A 26,199-nucleotide genomic window follows, 5' to 3' on the forward strand; every position below is an offset into this window, starting at 1 on the left:
AGGACAAGTTAGGCGTTAAACAATCCTGATTGTTAATAAGGTTTTGTTTGGGTCTGCACATCTGTTGTATGTGTCAACACTCTTGATACCATGCCTGTCTCACACATGTGATGGCAGTACCTGTGGAGGTGCAATCTCGTACATACCAGGAGTCTGTACTGTCACAGGTTTCCCCCCTTGACACCTGTCTGTGTTGTTTGTTCGAGTTCTTCGATGAAGTCTTCTTTCACACCGTTCGGGTCTTGCATAACCCTGTGCGTGGGTCCTCGGGTTCCAGCGTGCGGTTCGTGTCCCGTCACCAGGGAGCGTTCAGATGTCCGGGAAACAAATCCAGGAAATGGCGAGGAGCGCACTAGGAAGGCGAGTGCAAAGGAAATCCAGGAATGCAAGGTGAGGACAAAAAGGGGAGGATGAAAGAGGAGGTAAATTAGGGGACCAGGAACCAGGAATCCATGTAAATTGCTGTACGAACTACAGCAGCACACGTCTGACTACTGCAAGCGGTAGCGTTGAGACATGCAGGGCCGCAGGGGTGTGTCTGCTTTGTAGAACGCAGAGCATACAACACAGAGACTGGCAAACAGCGTTTCATGTTCAGCAGCCATGTTGGGAGTACTGCTGAGTTCAGTCCCCTATGGGTCAGGGACCACGAAGTCCAGAAGGGACGCGTCCGGTGGTTCATGACAGCATGCCTCCTCCGAAACCCAGTTCCTCTGGGTTTACCCGGGTGTATAAGGTGGTACCTTCGGAGTAGTCTGGGGCATTTATGTTTGAGACTGGTTCCAAGGTGCGTTCACTGGGAGGGTACCCTTTCCACTCGACCAGATACTGTAGCTGACCATGTCTGTACCTGGAGTCACATATTCTGTACACTTCGTATTCTAATTGATCATTGACAACCACAGGAGTAGATCTTGGAGCAGTCCAGGAGGACTGGACGTATGGTTTCAACAGAGAAGTGTGAAAAACTGGGTGGATCCTCTTCCAGGAATCTGGTAGTTTGAGTCGGAACGCCACTTGGTTAATGATTTCCTTTATGGAAAAAGGGCCATAGTACCGGGTAGCCAACTTATTTGGTTGCAAGTGTCGAGGCAGTAGTTCCGAGGATAGCCAGACCTTATCACCCACTATGAAGGCCCTGGTCTTCTTTTGGAATCTGCATAATGCTTGGTGTTTGTTTGGGCCTTTTCGAGGTGTTCTTTGGCTTCTCTGTGTACGTTGATGAGGGTTTCAATCCAGGAGTCAACTGTAGGAACTGGGGTAGGATGTGGGAGTATGGATGGTAGAACCAAAGGGTGGAATCCTTGACTACAGAAAAAGGGGCTGGTTTTGACAGCCGAGTGGTCCAAATTATTGTATGAAAAATTCAGCCACGGGTATTAGAAGTGACCAATTGTCCTTGACCTTGGTGGCAAAACAGCAAAGATATTGCTCCAGGGTTTGGTTCACGCGTTCAGCAGCTCCATTGGTCTTTGGATGATAACCTGAGGAGAGGGCACGTTGGATTCCTAGTATACGACATAAGTGTTTCCAGAACTGATATATGTACTGAGGTCCTCTGTCAGATATGATCTTGGAGGGTAGTCCATGAAGTCGGAATGTGTTCCAGGAAGATTCCAGCGAGTTCAGAGGAGGATGGTAGTTTATATAAGGGTGTGAAATGAGCCATGTGAGTGAATAAATCAATGGTAACCATGATAGTTGTGTATCCCCTGGAAGGTGGTAGTTCCACAATAAAGTCTGTAGCGATGAATTCGCAAGGTCTTGTTGGCAGCGCTGGTTGGAGCAGGAGACCCGCCGATCTCTTGTTATCATGCTTATTTTGAGTGCAGAATGCACAGGTTTGGATGTAATGCTGGACGCCATCTTTCATTTTCGGCCACCAAAACTGTCTTTGTATTAAACGGAGAGTGTTGGGGATCCCACGGTGTCCTGAATGAAAGGTGTCATGACATAGGCTTGTGATCCTTTGTCGCAGTCTCTACGTGGGGATGACCAGACCATTATCCTTGAATAAATATCTGTCCTTTGTTTTGAGATTCCATCGATTCTTCCCAGTAAAATCCTTCCAGATCCCAGAGGACTGGGTTTGAATCCAAATGTCTTACAGGAGACTGATTGCTTGGGCAACAAATATTGTGTGGGGAAACATCTTTGGGAAGGATCGGTCTTCAAGAATTTCATAGTCGGGACGTCGGGATAAGGCATCTGCAATTATATTGTGTGTTCCAGGAACATGATGGATTTGAACTGGTACTGGGCAAAGAAGAAGGCCCAACGGGCTTGACAACTGTTCCTACATTCCAGAGATTGCAGAACTTGAAGATTCTGATGGTCCGTGCGGACCTGAACAGGATGTTTCTCTCCCAGGAGAAGATGACGCCAATCTGTGAAGGCTTGACGGATGGCTAATAGTTCCTTTTCCAGAACAGAATAGTGGGTTTCGCTAGGAGTCAGGGTGCGCGAAAGATAGGCGATGGGGTGTTCTAATTTGTCATCAAATTCTTGTTTTAGGACTGCCCTGATGGCGTAGTTAGAGGCATCCGTTTCCACTAGGAAGGGTCGATCAATGTCAGGTTGAGCCAAGATGGGCGCTTGTTTAAACTCCGACTTCAATCGTTGAAACTCCTCATCTTGGACTGCTGTCCAGTGAAAGGGAGTATCCTTCTTCAACAATGTAATGATCGGTTGTACTATCTCCGAAAAGGAAGGTATGAATTTTCGGTAGAAGTTGGCAAGCCCCAGGAAGGGTTGAATCTGTTTCACAGTAGTTGGAACAGGCCAGGATAGGATGGAGTCTACTTTCGAGCGGTCCATTCCAATTCCTTCTGGGCTAAGGACAAATCCGAGATAGTGAACAGTAGACACATGGAAAAGGCATTTCTCAGGTTTAGCCAGGAGCTTATGTTCACGTAGACGCTGTAAGACTGCTTTAACATGTTCTTCATGCTTCAGATGATCCTTGGAGTATATCAGTATATCGTCCAGGTAAGCTATGACGAAGAGGAACAGCATATCGGAGAACACTCGGTCCATAAAACGTTGGAAGATCGCTGGGGCATTGGCGAGTCCGAAGGGCATAACCAAGTATTCAAAATGACCAAAGGGTGTTCTAAAGGCTGTTTTCCATTCGTCACCCTCCTTTAAACGGATCAGATGGTAGGCACCTGTGAGATCTGATTTCGTGAACACTACAGCTCCTCTCACCACTTCCAGGATATCCGAGATCAAGGGCAATGGGTAGCGGTCCTTGAGGGTGCATTGATTAAGACCACGATAATCAAGGCAAGGCCTAAGCTCCTTGGTATCTTTCTTGGGAACCAAAAACTTAGAAGCTCCCGCCGGGGATTTGGATGGTCGTATAGTGCCATTTTCCAGGTTGGTATCCAAGTATTCTCGGAGGGCTCTTTTCTCTGGTTCTGATAGAATGAAACCTCCTTCCAAAGGGAATCACTGCTGAGGGTTCAGTATCAATAGTGCAGTCTTCAGGTCTGTGAGGGGGTAGAGCCTGAACTATGGCAGTCGAGAACACATCAGTGTAATCCTGATAGGCCATGGGAACTTGGATGATATTTGAGACCGTGAACTGACTTTGCTGGTCTGTTTGCATATCTTCAGAGGATCTTGATGAGGAATCCAGGGATAGACAGTGGGACATACAGTGTTCTGAACCAAGAAACAAGGATCCTGCCGCCCAGTTGATGTAGGGGTTGTGCTTCTGTAACCAGGGCGTACCCAGTACCATTGGATAATGGGCAGATCTTATGATGTCAAATTTGATCCTCTCTTGATGGTGGTTTATAGAAAGCAGGATCTCTTTAGTTTGCAGGGTTATGGGTCCTGAGGAAAGAGGTCTTCCATCGATAGCCTCTACAGGTTGCATGATGTCTTGTGTTTCATATGGAATGTGGTGGGTAGTGACCCAATCATGATCTAAGAATATCCCCATGGCCCCACAATCCACTAATGCCAGAATGGGATAAGCTTCTTTCTTGGAAGGCGATAGAAAGGCCTGCAGAATCACAAGATTGTTTTGTCCAGGAGAGTTCAAGGATGGAATAGATGTGGAGCAAACATCTCTCTCCCGGAGCTGTGCTCCATCTAGGATCGGGAGCTGGCGTTTCCTGAACACTGTGGAGGGGCTAAAGGACATTTTCTCACAAGATGTTTATCAGAGGCACAGTACATGCACAGCCCGGTGTGAATCCACCGCATCCTTTCTTGCGGCGTTATGGGTCCGCGGAAGGCTACTAGTTGCATGGGTTCTGGGTCTGTGGTCGGGGAAGGAGCGGGCTCAGGTCTAGAGGAAGGTTCTGTAGAGGTCTTTTGGTAGGGCATTTTAGTCTTCTTCTTTTCCGCCTTCCTTTCCTGGATACGAAAGTCTATTTGTAAAGAGAGGTCCATGAGAGCCTGGAAGGATCCTGGGCGAGCTACCCTGGCTAGCTTGCCTTTTATCTCTTCATTCAGCCCTCTTCGAAAGAAGGTGCAACAGGCCTCAGAGGACCAGTCTGCTTCCTTGGCCAGTTGCTTAAAGCGTGTTACATAGGTAAGCATATCCTGGGATCCTTGTTGGAAGTCCAATAAGCGTTCTTGGGCACTGTAAACCTGTTCTGGGCAGTCAAACATGGTCTTTAGCGCCCGTACAAAACCATCATAGTCATCCAGGAGGGCATCACCCGAATTAACTAAGGGCGTTGCCCAAGTTAATGCATTCCCGGAAAGATGTGAAATCATAAAGCCCACCTTTGCCCTGGGGGTGGAGAAGTAGTAGGGCTTAAAGGTAAAGTGCACTAAACACGAATCGAGGAAGCCACGAAGGTTCTTTGATGAGCCATCATATTTATCCACCACTCCGCCCAGCAACACACTTTCCTTGGTCGCAGAATCACGTGACAGGACTAGTTGTTTCAATGCAGCATTCTTGGCCTTAAGATTCTGAACTTCTGTTGTTAACTCCTGCATGCCGCGCATGAGGTCTTGAACTGCAGCCTCCATGTCCGTAACTGTATCAGTTTGTTGGCGTCTCAATCTGTCACAGGTTTCCCCCCTTCTCACCTGTCTGTGTTGTTTGTTCGAGTTCTTCGAGGAAGTCTTTTGCACCGTTCGGGTCTTGTATAACACTGTGCGTGGGTCCTCGGGTTCCAGCGTGCAGTTCGTGTCCCGTCTCCAGGGAGCGTTCAGATGTCCGGGAAAAAAGTACAGGAAATGGCGAGGAGCGCACTGTCACGGCTCGCTCCCTTCGCTCCCGTTCCCGTCACTTGGGGGCATGTTTTGGGTTTTTTTCCCTACTGGACATTTCCTCTGAACCTTATGCTACAGTGCTGTGAAGAATTGGGAGCGCTAAAACCTTATTTTTCAAGTTACTTCCCTTCCGGATCCATTCCAGGTTTTGGCAGCCAGCATGCTACGTTAATCTAATGACTATGCTTCCCAGAATGCCTGGCTCACTGCCTCACCTCCTCCCTTGCAGGACAAGGTTGGGTGGAGGATAGGAAACACCTGTGGCTGCAGGTGCAGCAGGCGGCACACCTGAGGGGTGTGCTCGTTAAGGAGCTTTAAAAGCCTCAGTTTACTTCAGTCCAGCGCTGGTCATTGTTGCAGTGTTCCTGTTGTGACTGGTCCCTTGTTCTTGGTGCCTAGTTTTTGTGCCTGGTTCCTAGTTCCTGTTTCTTATTCCTCTGCCCTGGATTTCGAATTTATGTGCTTAATTGATTTCTGCTTTCTGGATTTCCCTTTCTGTCTTCCTCTGTCTGCAGGCAGCCTTTCTCTGTGCTTTACCCTTTGATGCTGCCCAATTTGCCAGTGTTCTCTGTTTCTTTGAAGCTGTCCTTAGCTACTGAAAAACTTGATGCATTAGTCTCTCCCTTTATAGATTTAGCTTCCTGCCTTTTCTCCTTGGATGGGTGGGAAAGGTTTCCTTTTGTGATATCATTTGCCCTGCTCCTGATCCTTACTTTCTATTGGGATCCATTCCATGTTTTCCATTGCACTTCTGCATTTATTTCCCATTGATTATTAGGTGTGGGGTGCTGTTGTAACTAGTCCCAGTGTGAATGCCCATTGTTTTCCTCACTATTCTATAATCACTATTCCTATTTGCCCCTTGACTAGGGTCTTATGTATTTAGTTTCCTCCACCCATTGCTGTTATAGCCTTCAGGGTCCCTGTTTGATCAACTGGGTTCGTGGGTTTACTGACATTCAAGTGGTCTTTCCGGTCCTCGTGAGTACTGTTTCTAAGTTCCTTATTCAGTATCATCCAGAGTGTCAGCTCACAGATCCTGTCCTTGCTTGCCCTCTACGTGGGCTTAGCGCTGTCAGTATCTGTAATAGCATAGTGGGTAAGGAGTTTGCCGACTTTCCTTTCAGTCATAAGGAGGTACTAAGTGCTTACCCCACATCCCTTTTCATATATTGGTATTATTGTTTCACTCTATTTGCACTCCTGGGTTTTAGTATACACGAGTCTTGGGTATTGTATGCACGTTGTTAGATTCAAAGTTGTTCACTGTGTGATTCCGTGCACATTTCCCTTGCCATATTCATTGCCTTCTTCCTTTCATAACACGCACTCGGAAGGCGAGTGCGAAGGAAATCCAGACATGCAAAGTGAGGACAAAAAGGGGAGGATGAAGGAGGAGGAAAATTAGGGGACTGGGAACCAGGAATCAGTGAAAATCGCTGTACGAACTATGGCAGCACACGACTGACTACTGCAAGCGGTAGGGTTGAGACACGCAGGGCCGCGGTGGCGTGTCTGCTTTGTAGAACGCAGAGCGTACAACGCAGAGACTGGCAAACAGTGTTTCACGTTCAGCGGCCATGTTGGGAGTACTGCTTAGTTCAGTCCCCTATGGGTCAGGGACCACGAAGTCCAGAAGGGACGCTTCCGGTGGTTCATGACATGTACACTGTGCATGATACCTGTTACCTTGGTATATGATGTATGTACGATTTTAGCACCCACACACTAAAGGGTCTCTTGGAGCAGTCCCTGGCATAGGAGGATTGTCGGCGAGCAGATGCATTTTTCAATAGGCTAGACAGTTTGTTCTTTGTGAAAATCATACACTACATTGCTTGACAAACATGTTATGGCACAAACGCTTGTTAGAATGCTTGTAGAAAGCAGTTGTATGTTTTGTGATAGAAGGCAGACAACCAACCCAAGCTAATCTGGTTATTTCATTGCTTCTTGTTCGTGTCCAGCTCTGTCTGTGCTCTTACATGTAGAGTGGCTCTCTCTGAAAACATTGCCATTCTTTAGTGTCCTTTGCCAGTACCATTATCAGTGGTTTGCTAGGCAACACCAATACTGTCTATTATGCCGAAAAACCTTAGACAACCATAAACTCAAATACACAGAAATATTGGGGCTGTCTGCCAGCGTCCAAAGGAGGACACTGCTCTCACTACAAGTGGTTTTATTACCTTCTTCCTGAAGTTTGGAATTACACTCAAGCAGAACGTCATCATTATTTTCAGATGGAAAAGCGATTTCTCTTAACGAAAGGTGCTCACGAAAGAAAAACAAGCAGAACTTCAGGTCAAAAGAAACATAGTTTTATTTTACATATTCAAAGTACCAGCTCTGAAACTTTCCAATGCTGTCAAACAACATTTAGAGAAAACAAGATTCATATTCTTCAACATAAAATATGTACATACGCGAGTGAAACATGTAAACATTAGTGTCTCGGGCTAGCAGCCCTTAGTCCTTGGAGCTAAATAATGAAAGCATGTTAGCTCTTCTGACCACTCAATAAAACGTCATGGTAGGAGTCCATGAACATAGGCCATTACTATCCATGACTAGTCCACCTCCTCAATAGTGGGGCCAGTGCTGCAGCTACCCTGGAGGGCCTGAGCTCCACAGCCACCTGGTAGGAGTCCATGAACATAGTACATTACTGTCCATGACTAGTCCACCTCCTCAATAGTGGGGCCAGTACTGTAGCTGCCCTGGTGGGACTGAGCTCCAGAGCCACCTGGTAAGGGTCCATGAACATAGTACAATACTGTCCATGACTAGTCCACCTCCTCAATAGTGGGGCCAGTACTGTAGCTGCCCTGGTGGGACTGAGCTCCAGAGCCACCTGGTAAGGGTCCATGAACATAGCAAATTACTGTCCATGACTAGTCCACCTCCTCAATAGTGGGGCCAGTGCTAGAGCTGTCCTGGTGGGATTAAGCTCCAGAGCCACCTGGTAAGGGTCCTTGAACATAGCACATTACTGTCCATGACTAGTCCACCTCCTCAATAATAGGGCCAGTGCTGGAGCTGACCTGGCGGGACTGAGCTCCAGAGCCACCTGGTAAGGGTCCATGAACATAGGCCATTACTATCCATGACTAGTCCACCTCCTCAATAGTGGGGCCAGTGCTGCAGCTACCCTCGAGGGCCTGAGCTCCACAGCCACCTGGTAGGAGTCCATGAACATAGTACATTACTATCCATGACTAGTCCACCTCCTCAATGGTGGGGCCAGTACTGCAGCTGCCCTGGCGGGACTGAGCTCCAAAGCCACCTGGTAAGGGTCCATGAACATAGCACATTACTGTCCATGACTAGTCCACCTCCTCAATGGTGGGGCCAGTGCCGGAGCTGCTTTGGCGGGCTTGAGCTCCACAGCCACCTGCAGGCATTCCACCTGGCATGCCGCCCTGGTAGAGCTTGGTGACAATGGGATTGCAGACCTTCTCTAGCTCCTTCTGCTGGTGCTCATACTCCTCCTTCTCTGCCAGCTGGTTGCTCTCCAGCCAGGAGATGGTCTGGTTACATTTGTCCACAATCTTCTTTCGGTCCTCCTCTGTGATCTTGTCTTTCAGTTTCTCATCCTCCACGGTGCTCTTCATGTTGAAGGCATAAGACTCCAGGGAGTTCTTGGCAGTGACCTTCTCTCTCTGAGCTTCATCATCCGCTTTGTATCGCTCACCGTCTTGCACCATCCTCTCAATCTCCTCTTTGCTCAGCCGCCCCTTGTCATTGGTGATGGTGATCTTGTTCTGGTTGCCTGAGCTCTTGTCCACAGCAGACACATTCAGGATACCATTGGCATCAATATCAAAGGTCACCTCGATCTGTGGCACACCACGTGGGGCGAGCGGGATTCCACTCAGATCAAATTTCCCCAGAAGGTTATTGTCCTTGGTCATTGCTCTTTCACCCTCAAACACCTGGATCAGGACGCCAGGCTGGTTATCAGAGTAGGTGGAGACGATCTCAGTTTGTTTGGTTGGGATGGTGGTGTTTCGTTTGATGAGGACAGTCATCACTCCACCTGCGGTCTCAAGTCCCAGTGAGAGGGGTGCGACATCCAGGAGAAGCAAGTCCTGCACATTCTCAGACTTGTCCCCCATCAAAATGGCGGCTTGCACTGCTGCACCATAGGCCCCAGTTGCATCTGGGTTGATGCTTTTGTTCGGTTCTCGGCCATTGAAAAAATCTTGTAGCAACTTCTGGATTTTGAGGATGTGGGTGGACCCGCCCACCAGCACAATGTCATGGAACTGAGCTTTGTCCAACTTGGCATCTTGCAGAGACTTCTCCACGGGATCGAGGGTCCCTCTGAAGAGATCCGCACAGAGCTCCTCGAAGCGAGCTCTGGTGATGGAAGTGTAGAAATCAATGCCTTCGTACATCGAGTCGATCTCAATGCTGGCCTGAGTGCTGGATGACAGTGTTCGCTTGGCTCTCTCGCAAGCAGTTCTCAGCGTCCTGACTGCTCTCTTGTTCTGGCTGATGTCCTTCTTGTGCTTCCGCTTGAACTCCTCAATGAAGTGATTGACCATGCGTTTGTCAAAGTCTTCGCCCCCCAGGTGGGTGTCTCCAGCTGTAGCCTTGACTTCAAAGATGCCATCATCTATCTTCAGAATGGAGACATCAAATGTTCCCCCACCTAGGTCAAAGATGAGGACATTGCGCTCTCCTCTGTCACTCTTGTCTAGGCCGCAAGCAATGGCAGCTGCAGTCAGTTCATTGATGATTCTCAGCACATTCAGGCCAGCGATAACACCTGCATCTTTGGGGCCTGTTTCTGGAAGTCATTGAAGAAAGCAGGCACAGTGATGACAGCATTGGAGACCTGGTGTCCCAAGTACACCTGAGCAATCTCTTTCATCTTGGTCAGCACCATGGAGGACACCTCTTCTGGAGAGAAAGTCTTGCTCTCCCCCTTGTACTCCACCTGCACCTTGGGCTTCCCACCATCGCTCACCACCTTAAAGGGCCAGTGCTTCATGTCAGCCTGCACCAATGTGTCATCAAACTTCCTGCCAATCAGCCTTTTGGCATCAAAGACTGTTCTGGGGATTGAGGGACACCTGGTTCTTGGCCGCATCCCCAATGAGTCTCTCGGTATCAGTGAAGGCCACATAGCTGAGGGTTGTGCGGTTGCCTTGGTCGTTGGCAATGATCTCCACCTTGCCATGCTGGAAGACCCCCACACAGGAATAGGTGGTGCCCAGGTCAATGCCAATGGCGACTCCTTTGGGTGCCGACATCTTCAGCGCTTCAGATGGTTCTCAGTTATGCTTATTGCTGCTTGGAAGGAGTGCTGTATGGGTTTCGTCTCCTGGGTCTCTCTTGGCTGAGCGCTCTGCCCTATTGTAGGCTCTGGTATTTTGCAGACTTCCTCTCCTGGGTGTCTCTTGGATGAGCGCTCTGCCCTATTGTAGGTGCTGGTATTTTGCACAGACTTCCTCTCCTGGGTGTCTCTTGGCTGAGCGCTCTGCCCTATTGTAGGCTCTGGTATTTTGCAGACTTCCTTTCCTGGGTGTCTCTTGGCTGAGCGCTCTGCCCTATTGTAGGCGCTGGTATTTTGCTGACTTCCTCTCCTGGGTGTCTCTTGGCTGAGCGCTCTGCCCAGTTGTAGGCTCTGGTATTTTGCAGACTTCCTCTCCTGGGTGTCTCTTGGCTGAGCACTCTGCCCAGTTGTAGGCTCTGGTATTTTGCAGACTTCCTCTCCTGGGTGTCTCTTGGCTGAGCGCTATGCCCAGTTGTAAGCTCTGGTATTTTGCAGACTTCCTCTCCTGGGTGTCTCTTGGCTGAGCGCTATGCCCAGTTGTAAGCTCTGGTATTTTGCAGACTTCCTCTCCTGTGTGTCTCTTGGCTGAGCGCTCTGCCCAGTTGTAGGCTCTGGTATTTTGCAGACTTCCTCTCCTGTGTGTCTCTTGGCTGAGCGCTCTGCCCAGTTGTAGGCTCTGGTATTTTGCAGACTTCCTCTCCTGGGTGTCTCTTGGCTGAGCGCTCTGCCCAATTGTAGGTTAATCGAGGTCGCTGTATCTGCGCTGCTGGAAGCTCTGGTAGAGGAGTTATGTAACTTGCTTGTCAGCAGTTCTTCAGCCCCTCAATTCTCGTAATGTTCTTAGTGCTTCTGTCTGGGTTGCTCTTCTAGGCGCTCTGACTCCGTTATGTTCAGGTTTCCTGTTCGTATGTTGTGACAGCGCTTGTTCTTCTTCTTGCTGATAGATTTTTATCCATCAGCGGTGAATTTTTGGATACCGAGGCTTGTGCCTCATTACTCCATCTTCTCGGTTTGAGTATGTAGTCTTGGGTTTGTATTCTTCTTGGTCTGTCTGGTCTTGTCACAGTAGAGCTAGTTTCATAGGGTCTTTGCAGTGATGGGCCGCGGGTAGCGGTTGCATACATGCCAACCCTCCCGATTTAGGCGGGAGAGTCCCGATTTTTCTGTGAAAAATATTGCTTTTTTTCACACTCTCCTACCTAAAATAACTAGCCCCAATGCATTCCTATGGGAAAATGCATATCTCCCGATTTCCTTGGGGAAATCTCCCTCCCAGGTACGTTGCAATGTTGGCATGTATGCGGTTGGTGACAGGCTCTGCCTCTCACATTTATACACACGCTGCAAATGTACACAAGGCCACGCGCTACCTAGACCCCGCCCCCTGGCCAATCATAAAGCGCATCTGCCCGCACACCCAGACCTTTCCCGAAGCTTCACCATTCACAGCCAATCAGAAGAGACCATGGCTATTCCAGCCGAGCAGCTTCTGGAAACCTCCTGTCTTTTCCTCACAGCGCGCCCAGTCATTGCGCGGCTTTTCGCAGAAGCTTCGGGAAACGCCCAGTACATCGCAGGCTCAGTTTTAACAGGACCCCATCAAGACGAGCAGGGGGCGTGTCATGCTAATAAATGTGTCCATGACGCGATGATCCTGGAAATTGCTGGTAGTTCACCAAAAATTCAGTTTGTAGCGCTGTTCGGACTATACTATAAATTGAAAAGCACCCTGGCATATTCATTTCCCACTTGCATTGTTGTTAAATTCTCACTGTCTTGCCTGGTTCAGCGGGAAATATCCAGAAACTCTTTTCCACACATGCATAGCTCTCAACTCACACGCTTTTGGCGGGTGTCACCCGCGTTGGGGGGACTGCTCCGGATCACCGGGCAGCCCCCATAATCATGTCGGGGTCACCCGACGGGGCACACTTGTGCGGTAATCATGCCACAAACTCATGGGTGGGGGGTCACCCCACCCGCTCTGGATCACCGGATTGCCACACGTGGCCAGGGGCACCCGGCACACAGCGGCCCAGGCTCTGGGGGCATCCAGGCCGGGGTCGCCACATTAGCCATGTTCACATGGCCGTGGGATCACCCAGGGATGGCGTTGCCTGGCAGGGGCGCCGTCCGGGCGGCATTGCCCGGCAGGGGCACCGTCCTCGAGCTGGGCCCCGTCCCTGGGCCGAGCGCACGCAGTGAAGCAGCAGCATGGTGCACCAGGAACGTCACTGGAGCCTAGTGATGGTCAGACTCCCGAGCCGGAAGCGGCTCAGACCTTTTATTGAGTTGGTCACATGGGTAACCATATGACCACACCAACACACACTGGGAGATACCATGGCTCATGGCTCCTTACAGGGGTGCCATGCAACACTCCTCCTTTTCCATAACAACAAAACAAACAAACCCCAAAGTCCCCACATACTACTACTTGAACCACTCTACTAATTTGCATACCCTTTATTAACCGGGGTGAGTGGTTCTACTGTCACACAAAACCCCAGTGCGAGCCACTGTCACCACATGACACATTCTGCATGTGCGGGTGTGCACAACATCACATTGCCCACCATCAGGGCCCTTTTCCAAGCAAGTCCATGTCTGCAGGCTGTCAATCTCCCGTACTCATGGAGTTACAGGAAACCTGCTTGGGTCCTCACCAACATTCAATATTTGTGTTGCCTAGCGCACACCTAGGTTTAAGGTTTTTTTACAAAATTTGTTGAAAATTTACGGGGTGCCGGGGAGAATAACAACCTTGACACTGGGTTGTTTTAACCTATGTAAATCCAACAGATTGTCCACAAGATTGTGGAACTCTCCCGTCCCCTGCACACCCTTTATACTGTAGAAACAGTCAATATTTCTATACAATAGTAATATTCAGTTTCTTTCAGAAAAAAGAAGAAATTAATGAGAGAAGCTAATTCATGACACTATTATAATAAAACAGAATGATGGGGACCATCGGTTTTAATTGAATTTTAAATTAATTGTTACAGATATGAATTTCAATTCATTCATCATCCAGTCTTTGTAAACATAATAACATAAATGTATTCATTTTGAAGTTACATTCAATAATATAATACAAGGGCATACAAGGTACTCATCACACTTTCTATACAATAGGCTTTTCACATGATATATCCAAAGAAAGTAATGATGAATATTTTCTCGACGCGTTTCGGGGTGTCCCCTTCTTCAGGAATTGATAGCCCTCTTCATTGCCGTTAATCTTTGTTTCGTCTATAGTGTATGATCCAATGATCAGATTTTAGATTCTCACTGATAACTGTCATTTAACTCTTGGGAGAAATTTTTAATAATAATCACCTGGATGTTCAATGTGGAATATCCTAACTGGATTTATTATCAATAGCAATATCAGCCCAATAATGGTTATACAACCTGTAGATGTGATAAAGAGACAATAGGGAAAGCTCAATTAAAAACGGGATCTTAATTCATGAAGGAAAATCTAGTCATGTAATATCTAAGAAAAAATATTACCTTTCGGTATTTCTGTAAGAAGCTACTACATCCATGGAATGGGTCGCTGTGGTATGTAGAGAGTCCTCAGGTACGGAGGTAGTGCAGTAATGGGCGATTCCTCCACTCGTGTCTGTAAAGACGCGATCTTGTATACTATATAAGATATAAGAAAACAATTGGGTGGGATAATTCTGTAGAGAGTATTCTGTGAAGGCCTCTAGGCTCATGGTATGCAATTGGGGAGCTGTTTACAAAGGATTCTCTTACCTCCTTCCTGAGAAGATGGCCGGTGCTGTAGCTCGAACCGTTCTACGCGGTTTTTCACTAAAGATGGCCACTATTTACATTATGACGTCATCAATGTTTAGAACGTGTGACGGGAAAACAGACGTCATACGGGCATATTTTAGAAAACAATGTGTGATTAACCAATAGTATATACCGGTGCAGGGAGTTTGAGTCAAATGAAATAAAGATGAAAAGAGTCGGAAGATCAATGTGAGGAGTGTCTCATGTAACTTCTGGGATATCTATTGTTTACCACGGACAAAAATTAATCGAATATTGGACATCCGTGTGTTTACTATTTCAAGAGAAGCATGCTCACATTCTATGGTCTGTAACTTAATACATCCTATGTCAGTAAAAAATCATCCTAAGTGAACTGAACAAATTCAAAAATGTATTTAACAGCAATTGATATTGGGTTTCTGATTGGGTCAGGGGAAACAGTATTTAGTTACAAAAATGAGGCTAAACTGTAATCTTCGTTCATCCCATTGGGAGCTAGACTGTTTAGTCTCTCTATCCAGAAGATTTCCCTCTGGTTCATACGTCTGGCATGATTGCCACCTCTTGGGGCTCTGTTCACAATTTCCAAAATCACAACCTTTAGTTGAGAAATATTATGTTTCTTTATGGAAAAATGTCTTGCTACAGGTGAGTTAACACTGTTGGTACGTATGTTACTTTTGTGTTCATTCCAGCGCTCCTTGGCTTTCCTTTGTGTCTGTCCAACATAGCAGGAACCAATCAAAGCCAGCGGGGGGGGGGGGGGGGGCGTGTCATGTTAATAAATGTGTCCATGACGCGATGCTTCTGGAAATTGCTGGTAGTTCACAAAAATTAAATTCGTAGCGCTTTTCGAACTATACCATACATTTAAGTGGAGACTGAAAACCACACCGACGTATTCATTTTCCGCTTGTATTGTTGTTAAATGTTCACTTTCTTGCGTGTTCCAGCGGGAAATATCCAGAAACTCTTTTCCACACATGGCTTCGGCTCCTCAGACACCGCAGCCTTGCCTGGGCGTGGCTTTCCATTGCTAATGACGCAATACGTCGGTTTTCTGATAGATGATTGGTTGAAGGCTTTGATTGACGGTGTGGATTTAGTCCCGCCCCTTCCAGCCATCTCTATTGCATATGAGAAGTGTCCCAGGGAGAAGACAGCTCATGAAGTTTGGGTAGTGCTATGATGGTGCCCCTCAGGCATCATTGAGTGTCATAATCCAGAGCGGCACAAAATCTGTGGGAGGGGCCCACTCTAAAATGGTGTTTAGGGGCCCCTCGCCTACACCCGGGAAACCCTGCCTGCAGACGTTAACAGCAAACATTGATCTGGTTTTCGTTTAAAGTTAAGGATGGGAATAATTCACTGCATTAGGAATTTCCCTGAGGGAGGCAGCTCTAGGATGCATACATTACAATAGAGAATAGGATTCCCAGTGCTAATTGCAAAGGGGGGCTTCCCTGCATTTGTTATTGAGGTGGTGTACCATGAGCCATCTTGAACAGTTGCTGTCCCACATGAAAGAATTGAAAGCAGGGTGGAACGTGTCTATAATTATTTAATGCATCTTGGAGAGGCTTGTCATTGGCCAGCAAATACACATTTAAAGTGACGCAGCCTTTAGTTTGATACTAATGCTTCCTACGGGAATCTGCGTGCTGTGTCGTTTGCACCTTGTGTGGCACACTGTACATAAATCATAGGAGGCGGGTTAATCTATGCAGATTATGATGGAGCACGTTTATTGGCTTCTGCCCAGCAGAGCAAGGGAAGGATTCCAGTGGCAGAGCTGAAACCCCAGTACTGGACAGCTAATGCTGAACCGGGGTCGATGAAGGTGCCCCTGGCACAAGTGGTGGGACATCGAAATAGGGTAAAAAGTTCACCCGAGCAGTTTCTGTCATGCTATGAGACGTGTACATACCAGAACCTCCCCATACGCCCAGGTATAACTACTGGCATACCATTTCAGCCCTAGAGCTGTGAGGAATTGCCACCTGGCATGGGTGCAGAACCCTGGTGTTTTTATTTTTAGTATATACAATGATGCAGGTGATTCTTTCTCCAAAGAGGTAATCTGCTAACCAGGTTCCCCCTTCATATCAGCTCCATGCCAAAAGCATTGCGTGCTTGTGCCCGGCTGCATCAGTAGCCTGATCCGCAGCACACACTGCCTATGACGCGGAGCAAGTTCAAAGGTCAAAAGATGTCCACTCTGCCACCACAGTGACATCCAAGTCACTGCAGCACAGGGGGGGAGGGAGGAGGGGACATGTAAGATATGCCCACATACCAAAACTACAATCATCATAAGGACACCGTGCTCGGGAGGATAGCTCAGGGGCAACGTGCTCGCCTTTCAAGCAAGACAACACTGAGCAACACAGGTTCGATCCTCGGTTCCACACTTAAAAACGGTGTCCAGTCATAATGTCGAATACAATAATATCGAAAGTCAAAATGTCGAAAATAAAAATGTTGAATTACAAAAATGTCTAATTTTTTTCGATTTTTTTTCGAAATAATGTTTAAATAATTAATTAATTATATTTTATAAAACATATTTTTTTTAAATGGTTAAAGGTATATCCATGGTGAGTGGGAGGGATGGGGAGGAGGGGGGGGGGGTTGGGGTAGGGGTTTGGGATGGGGTTTTTTAATAATTAATTGTTTAATTAATGTTTTATTAAATACTTTTTTACAAAAATTAAAGGTATATCCATGGGGGGTGTTGGGGGGAATGGGGAGGAGTGGAGGGTTGGGGTAGGGGTTTGGGATGGGGGGTTTAGTGGGGGGGGACCCCCCCAATAAAAAACGTTAGTATATGTGATATTTTACATAGTTATTTTAACATTGGTTTTTCGATTTTTTTTCGACATTTTATTTTCGAATTAATGACTTTTTCTATTATATGTATGTGTTTTCGACATTTTTGAATTCGACATTTTTTTCGACATTTTTGTAATTCTACATTATTTTTTCGATATTATGACTATAAACCCTTAAAAACCTCTCGGTATTAAGCACGTTACAAATAACCTATCATATCATATCATATATCATGCTGCGGGCAGGGTAATCTCTAAGAATAAACTATGGCTGGTTTTAGGCATAGGGCATGGCTATATTTATGATTGTCTCACCTCCACAAACCAATTGATATTGCACATGTCACAGCCCCTGTGAGCAAGCTCTGCTGTGGAAGGTAATGTATATTAGGGTTAGACAAGCTGATGCTGCCACTCGGCAGGATAGAACCCCAGAGTATGCAGCCTCTCTTTGATTCACTTTGTGAGGGCGCACAGCAGGCAGCGGTCCTGGGCCCAGGTATCAAAGGAGCACACCCATTATGGAGGAATAACCTCACACCAGGGTGCTGCATGTATAAAGGTCTTTTGTTATCAGTAGGAGGTAACAGGGACGCGAGTTGGAAAGGCAGAAGTGCTCTGGACAATGGAAGAAGCCTTCCACCATCTTTTTTCTCGCGGGTTCTCTTTCCCTTTCCTGTCTCCTCCACTTCCCCGGGAGCAAATCACTTTGGGTGCAAGAGCTAGGTTTTCCTAAGAAAACTAAAAATCATCAAAACAACATCACTATTCAACAGAAAAAACAGCTATCCTGCCAACAAAGTTCTAGTGAAAGACTTATTAATAGGCCGGATACGTCTTGTACGTTATGGCCTTTGAACTCTTAGTACTTTCTGAAGACACCATAGGGAAAATTGTTTCAGAACTCAAACCTACAGTATGTGCTTCTGATGTCTGTCCTTCTAGTCTTGTTCAAGAATCTGTCCATCTTCTTACTCCTCTCGTGTTTAAAATTGTTGAGTACTCCTTTAATCCAGCTGTTAGTCCATCATGTCTAAAGAAAGTCTGGATAACGGCAATTCTAAAAAAGCCTACATTGGACCCGAGTGTGGTCAATAATGATTGCCCAATTACAAATGTTCAGTTCCTGTTGTAAATACTGGACAAGATTGCCTATTTGCAACTGCAAGACCATATTGAACAATATGGCATACTTAGTATACGTCAGTCAGGATTGCGTGCCGTGCATGGCACAGAAACAGCTCTGATTGATCTGCATATAAACCTGACTGAAATAGCTGAGAACAGAAAGCCTGCCCTTTTAGTCTTACTCGACCTATCATCCACTTTTGACTTGGTCGACCATTCACTACTACTTGATAGCATGAGACACCTAGTCAACTGTAGAGATTCCTCTACAGCTTGGTTTGAGTAATTTCTCGGCCAAAGGTCAGCACAGGTGGCAATTGGCAATTTTAAGTCACCTCCAGAGCTTCTATCCTGCGGAGTGACGCAAGGGGCCTGCCTCTCGCCCATTTTTATTAGCATCTACACTCGCCCTCTGTTTGTCATGCTTGATAATGTAGGTATCATCTATACAAATTATGCTGCCGATACCCATCTTGTACTGGAACTTGATGGGAACTATAACACTGATCTCGCCACTGTGAATAAGGTTTAATCTTAATTCAAAGTTGGATGATTGCCAATTTGCTAGCATTAAATAGCAATAAAACGGAGCTCATGATTGTGGGCTCTTCTCAGAGAATCCAGAAATGTGATGCTCGTTACTCGCACTTTCTCATTTCTGACGTATTGCGGTTTGTCCATACGTAAAAACAGTTGGAGTTATCCTGGACAGAAGCTTAACCATGAATCAGCATGTTGCATAAGTTAAATCTTCTCTTTCTCATGTTAACAAGCTCTTAAAGCAGATTGAACCTTATGTGTCTGTGGAACACACTGCCTCTCTTGCTTGATTTAGATTTTTAATTTTGAACATTTATACCACGCTCCGGACAGACTTAACCATATAAAGGCGCAGATGATAACAGACCGATGTAAATGAACCCCCCAATAAGCCGACCTAGTTCTATTTAAACAGGAAGGTGGTAAGCACCTTCCAGAACTGAAACAGTGTTTAGGAGGCCCTAATTACCAAGGCTAGCTGATTCCAGAGTCTAGGCCCGAAAACCCCAAATCTCCTCTCACCTCTAGATACACACACTGTGCGAGACACACTTATTAATAGCTGCTCACCTGAACGCACCAGCCTTGATGGGTAATAACAACACATTTCAGAGCTGAGGGAGCCGGGGTACTCCAGGGCCAAACCGTTTAGACACTTGAAGATCAGGCATGCCACTTTAAATTTGATCTGGTCTTCAACCGCCAACCCATACAAAGTTCTGCGCAAGGGGGAGACGTGATCCCTTCTCCCAATTCGGCCTACCAGTCTGACCACAGCATTTTGGGCTTCTGCAGTCTGTACAATTGTTTGGCCGGTATGCCCATAAACAGATTATTGCAGTAGTCCAAATGGGTGTTTGTTATACTCCCACTACAGCCGCATGATCCTCCACAAGTATGAATGGTAACACACTCCGGAGCATCCGCAGGGAATAATAAACCGCCGGGACCTTAGCCCCCACATGTGCTTCACTCCCCAAATTCTCTTGCCACACAAAGCCCAAGTTTTTAATTGGTATGGCATACTGTAGCTACTCGCCGAGGATACATGGGGTGAGGGATTCCTTAGCGGTCAGGAGACGCTGCCTTGGTCCAAACAAAATGAGCTCTGTTTTTGCTGCATTAAACTGCAGCTGATTGTTAGCCACCCATTTATTAATGACTTCTAGACCTTGGTTAACTTTAGAAAAAGCATCCTCCATGTTATCGATCTTAATATAAATTGGAGTGTCATCGGCATACATGTGGTAACTTAGCTCGTAACTCTTCACAATACTTAAGACCGGTCGCATATGCAAATTGAATAACAATGGAGACAAAGAAGATCCCTGTGGAACTCTGCAGCTCAGTGCAATAGGCTCAGAGGTGTAGCCCCCAAATTTCACCCGCTGAAGTCTATTTGCCAGAAATGACCCAAACCATTTAGTGGCCTGTTCAGAAACCTTGCCAGTCCATCTCAGGCGATCTAGCATGACCCCATAGTCGACTGTGTCGAAGGCCGCGGATAGGTCCAGCATCAAAAAGAGTGTTAGCCCACCCCTACCCGCGACCTCCAGTAACTCGTCATACACAGACAGCAGAGCTGTCTCGGTCCCATGCTTTGGACGGAATTCTGATTGCAACCCATCCAACAACGGCGCCTTCTCCACAAAGGTTTGGAGTTGGGATGTAACCACTTCCTAAAACTTTGGCTGGCCATGATAGACCAGCAACTGGCCGGTAGTTTTTTAAAACGGCCGGATCCAAATTGGATTTCTTTAATAGTGGTGTCACAATGGCGTTTTTTAGTTCACCAGCGACCAGGCCATGTGCCAGTGATTTGTTCACAAAGGTGATCATAAAGAGAGCAATTTTTTGGGCTAACCGCCTAGCAGTACCGGCGGGCAGTGCAAACACAAGCTTATTCGTTGGCTTGAGATTCGAGAAGAGGGATTTGTCAGGACTTTCCACTCCTTCAGCCTGCTCCTCACCTGATGTGTGCTCTGGGTCTTCCTTCGTTGGTGAAGACTGCTTTCGTGGAGTCTTGAACCTCTCCTTAGTGGGTCTCTCTCGGGTCTTCCTGTCATGTAAATAGGGCCTGGCTCCCTCAGAGGCCACCTCGACAGGAAGTGGAACCTGTCTATGGGGGGGGCCCCAAGGAGCCAAGCCCCGCGACAGGGAAAAAGCCAAACCACGGCACAAAAAACCCTGTGAAGTAGTTCCTGAAGGTAGGTCACGTGATGGAGGAACTTCGGTGGTATGATCTGGATTATGCCAGGATACAGGGTGGAGTGCAGTGAGATAATGATCCTGGTAAGCCAGACAGATATGGTGGACTGCAGCGGAGTACTGGTAAGTATGGATCCAGATCAGGCAGACGCATATAGTGGGCAGAGGTAAAAACCTCAGTGATGTGTAGAAGAATGGAATCCTTGAATAAAGTAGAAGCGGAGGAACGATAACAGAACGAAAGGTAAGGAAGGCTAAAGCAGGTAGCGGTAGGTATAGAGCGGGAACAGGTCAGAACGTGAAGGGACGCGAGAGGAGCGGACAGGAGTCCGCAAGTTGGAACAGCGGGAGCAGAAAGCAAGGAATAGGTAAGACACAGGATTGAACGCGAAGGGACGCGAGGTGGGCGAACCGGAGTCCGCAAGTTGGAACAGAGGAGCAGAAAGCAAAGGAACAAGGTAAGACACAGGATTGAATCCGAAGGGACGCAAGGGAGGGCGGAACGGAGACCGCAAGTTGGAATTGTGAGAGCAACAGGCAAAGAAGTAGGTAAAGCACAGGATTGAGCGCAAAGGGACGCGAGGGAGGGGCAGACCGGAGACCGCAAGTCGGAACAGCGAATAGCCGGAAAGAGAAAGAAATGAAAAGGCTAGGAAAGCTAGGGACTAGAGAACGGAAGACAAAGAGGAACCTACGAGGGCTAAGGGATGTCAAAAGACACAGCAGGAGGCAGTACAAAGGGTAAACGTAGGTAGGACAGGAGCGAAAGTATCAGATGAAAGGCACAGATACAATGCACCGAAGGATGGGCGGAGCATGCTTATGTATTGGCATACGCCATCTTGGATGAGGACTAGACCGTTCCTAAACGTGTCTTCGTCACGATAACTTCCACTGGTGCCACAGTCTCCAAGGATGGATCTTGACAGGATTGTATTAGATCCTCTTTCACAGGTTGAAAGTCAAACCTCTCACCAATCTCGTGGCCTACGGATGCTAAAACATCTGGCTGGGGATCTGGTGGCCCATCCTCCCTGATAGTTGCCACAATGCTCTTCTGTATTGCTTCTATTTTTTATTTGAAAAATAAATTGAAGACATTTGCCTGTGCCTGCGACGAATCAAGAGACGCTGCTATGCAATTTGGCTTACAAAATGCAGAAACCACTGAGAAAACTCCTCTTGGCAAATTGCTAGCCCTCCCAATCTCATTACATAGGAAGTCCCTTTTAGCCCTAAAGATGGCTTGCTTATAATTCTTCAACGCCGTCTTAGCCTTTTCAGCGTCATCAGATAGCCTACTTTTTCTCCACAGCCTATCTGTTTGTCGCACTTCTTACGGAGTGGTACCAGATTCTGAGTAAACCAAAGTTTAGAGACCCTGTTATCCTTGTGTCTTAATGGAGCATATTTTGTACAGATTGTTAGGCAGAATTATATGCAGTACCTGTTAGGCAGAATCCTGTGCAGCGCTCTAAGGGACTACTACACACAATTAAGACTATAAGTGGTAATACAAGTTCACCTTTGGTACAAGCCTGTACTACACTGTTAAAGTGGTAGCAGTAGCGGAGCACCCAGGCTTATCTCAAGAGTATATGAGCAGTAGCAGAGATTACACAAAGGGACCACAGTTACTGTGACTCAAGCAAACACTGACTCAAGGTTTCTGGTAAAAAATATAAGGACATTTATTTTTTAAACCATCTGTAAACCACAAGATTTCTATTAATTCAAAACCACATGTAAAATACACTACAAACAACCTAGTCACTTGGTAGAGTATAACTCAAGGTAAGTACCCTATGTTTTAACAGACCGCTGTTGTGAACCAAAAGACGTTACCGGGGATACATATGCGATCACTTTTTGACAGTAATGACAGTTCAGTCTTACGAAAGATACGTGTATCTGCGGAAAGAAATGTTACTACGGCAAAAACACACTTAGCACCTGAGTTAAACAGAGAGAGTTGGGGGCAAAAATCATAGGCAATACTTTTGTCAAGGCAGACAGAATCAGAGAACACTCGCTGACAGAAATACAAAAGTCAATAGGCCAGAGCCAGTGTCAAGTGGAACCGGGTTCCTGTTGTCGAGGATCACACAGTCAGACAGTTCAAGATTCAACATTGCCAGGAATACTTGGATATTGTCAACAGAGGAAGCAAACGTTATAAGAGGGAAGGAAGACAAGGGCAAACCTTGGGTGAGGAGAAAAGGTATTCACCCTAGTTCCTCGAAGCAGAACACAGTACCCTATTCAAAGAAGAAGCTGGTACCACGGCAGTTGTTCCTGGTAGTTTCCTGCAGACCCACGGTTCCTGGTGCTTCGGTCGTGGAGTCGAGACAGAGGACGTCTGGAGGGGTCTGCATCACTCAGGGATGAAGCCAGCAGCAGCGACGGTGAATAAAAGGTGCGCTCCTTTAAAAACAGGAGAGGCTCTTCAGATGGCTATCTGGACTACTACAGCAGTGTGCAGTGATTTCGACCACGAAGAGGATCCTCTGGCTGTGGAAGATGAGCTGGTTGACCCCACCAGGCTCAAGGGAAGAAGACTCCGGACTGGATCTTCTCTAGTCGTCGAAGGGTAGATAGCTCAGGACTGCAGCAGGGCTTCACCGGGACGGGGTAGTTGCAGCAGCCGTCTTCTTCTCCGCTTCTCTTCGGTTCCCTGTAGTTCCAGTGGCGACTCTGAATTCCAGTCCAAGATTCCTGCCTTTTAATGCGAAAATCCCCCATTCACACAGCCTGGCTGTCAATGACGCAGCAGCGGGGTTGTCCAGCCCGGACAACCAGCTCAGCCAATCATGGCAGAGTGCAACTTCGGTTTCCTAGGATACCCTGTGCAGGGGGTGACTAAACCCCTCCCTCACATTCAGCCCACCTAGACACCCAGGTGCCCAGAGGAGGGCTTCTTGGCAGAAGCCCGCCAAAAGACGGTGAACAAAGAAGGCAAACCTGGTTTGCCGTGCAAAGTAAAACACAAGAAGGACTTTAACAAAAAGAAATGGCGAATAAACCCGACCGGAGCCAGAAGAAAGAGTATTTGGTCAAGCAGGTTTATGTTCGAGGCTAATATAATAGCCTAAAACAGTATCACGTTTACATAGTACGATCGCGTTAGAAAAGTTAGGGTAGATACCACTGCCACCAGCCAAGTCTAAATGTTAAAAAGAGCAGCAAAACAATGCTCCAGGAGGGACAGATAAAAAGGGCTAAGGATTAACCCTTTCCAATACTCCATGTAAAATGGGGTGTACTGGATCTATGGTTATTTGACTATGTAAAATTAATGGCAACTTTACCCTTTTCTGGGGGACAGTAGTCAGCCCCAGAAATGGAGTCGGTGGAAAGTCTCAAAGACAACCATGTGTCTCTGCACTGAAGGTGCTGTGTAACACACAAAAGAGTGGGGCTACTGAAGTGGTGTGCTCCAGAGTCCACAATCACAAAAACAGCTGAAATACACATGGCAAAACACAGTTAAGAGTGGGGGAAAAGCTCACACTCTTACCAAGTGGAAAAAACTAAACTCCAGAAATCCAGCAAAGCTGCTGAGGGACTCACTAGGTAAGGGAAATTAGCCATTGAATGAGAATTCTCCCTAACACTCGCCAACCCCAGACTAAGGGACAGGAGGATTTAATCCACTCCTGGATGGTTCTCATACCTCTAGTCGGTTATAAACCTCCTAGAGAGACCATCAGCATTTTGGTGGTGACTTTCTGCTTTGCTTTGTGCTTAATGGAAAAATAAAAGCCTTGTAGGCAGATTGACCATCTGAGTAGTTTGGGGGTTTCCCCTTTCATTTGCATCAGTCATCTCAAGGGTTGGTGGTCAGTCTCAATGATGAAGGTATATCCATACAAGTATGGTCTAAACCTCTTCAGTGACCACACAATAGCAAACATGTACGTTCTATTGTTGCCCACCTTGTCTCAGAATCCTTTAACTTCCTTCCTGCTGATGAAACAAATGGGGTGTTGCCTACCTTTCTCATCCAGTTGACTAAGTACTGCACCTATACCTACATTAGAAGCATCAGTTTGTACAATGAAGGGTTGGTGGTAGTCAGGAGCTGTTAGGCCTGGAGCTTGACAAAGGGCTTTCTTCAGGCCTTCAAAGGCTTGATTGCACTCCTCATTCCACCTGACCTTTTTAGGAAATTTGGGAGAGGAGATGACATTCAAGGGAGAAGCTATGGTCCCATAGTTCTCTATGAAGTTCCTGTAATACCCAGTGAGACCTAAGAAGGCTCTTACTTGGGTTTGAGTAGTAGGGGTGGCCCCGTTTTGTACAGCTTGTACTTTGCTAGGCAATGGCCTTATTTCAGCTCCTCCTACCTCATGCCCAAGGTAGACCACTGTACTCTGAACTATTTGACATTTGCTTGCCTTTATGGTCAGATGGGCCTGTTCCAGAGCCTGCAATACATATCCTAGGTGATCAAAATATTTTCTTTCCATGTAGGGCTGAACACTGCATCCAGGTATGCCATGCAGACGTCCTTGTCACGACCCGTGACCCATAACCCCACTGGCATGGTCATTTGCCAGGTAGGGTTAGGGCTCGGCGTTCATTTGGGACCCCAAGGGCCTTGCATTGTCACCGGAGGCTCTCCGTGCTTCGTGTTATTCTGTAGCCAGCAGCGTAACGCTCACCGTGTTTAGAAACCAGCACCCAGCGTTCATGGAATCGCGGCCCTGCAGAGGAGACAAAAGAACATTATTAGCAGTTCCAGCTTACCTGCAGTCTTCCATCCTTCGATCCCAGCTGCTTGTGGTCTTCCATCCCGTTGGCAGCATCTTCAGGACATTGCGCTCGCACCGGAACAAAGTACCTGGGGAGGAGAGAAAAAGGGACAACGTTAAACAGGTTACTCACGGCAAGCTCAGCAGTAACCAAAATCTCCTCACCTGGCTGGGCATATCTTGGCCGGTTCCGCTCCGGAAAACACTGCATGCCCAGAAAAACCATCGTAACCTGAAAAGGAATAAAGAATACAGGTTAGCCCAAAAAGACATTAGCGTGCCGCACTTCGCGCTGAACCTACCTTTCTTCATACGCTCCGCGTCCATAAATCCCGGCAGTAGCCGAACCCAAGCAGTGCCTCCAGCGAACCTCCCCATACCTAAGGGGGAAACAATCAGGGAAAGACATTAATAGCCCGCA

The 26,199-nt window shown here is 47.1% G+C and overlaps 1 pseudogene; it reads right to left on the reverse strand.

Moving 5' to 3' along the window:
• Positions 1-8,494: 8,494 nt before the first annotated feature.
• LOC138520694 (heat shock 70 kDa protein-like) lies at positions 8,495-10,502 on the reverse strand (annotated as a pseudogene).
• Positions 10,503-26,199: the final 15,697 nt, after the last annotated feature.

This window comes from Ambystoma mexicanum, chromosome 13 (genome assembly GCF_040938575.1).
Source record: "Ambystoma mexicanum isolate Mex_15411 chromosome 13, UKY_AmexF1_1, whole genome shotgun sequence".
In the NCBI taxonomy this organism is placed as follows: domain Eukaryota; kingdom Metazoa; phylum Chordata; class Amphibia; order Caudata; family Ambystomatidae; genus Ambystoma; species Ambystoma mexicanum.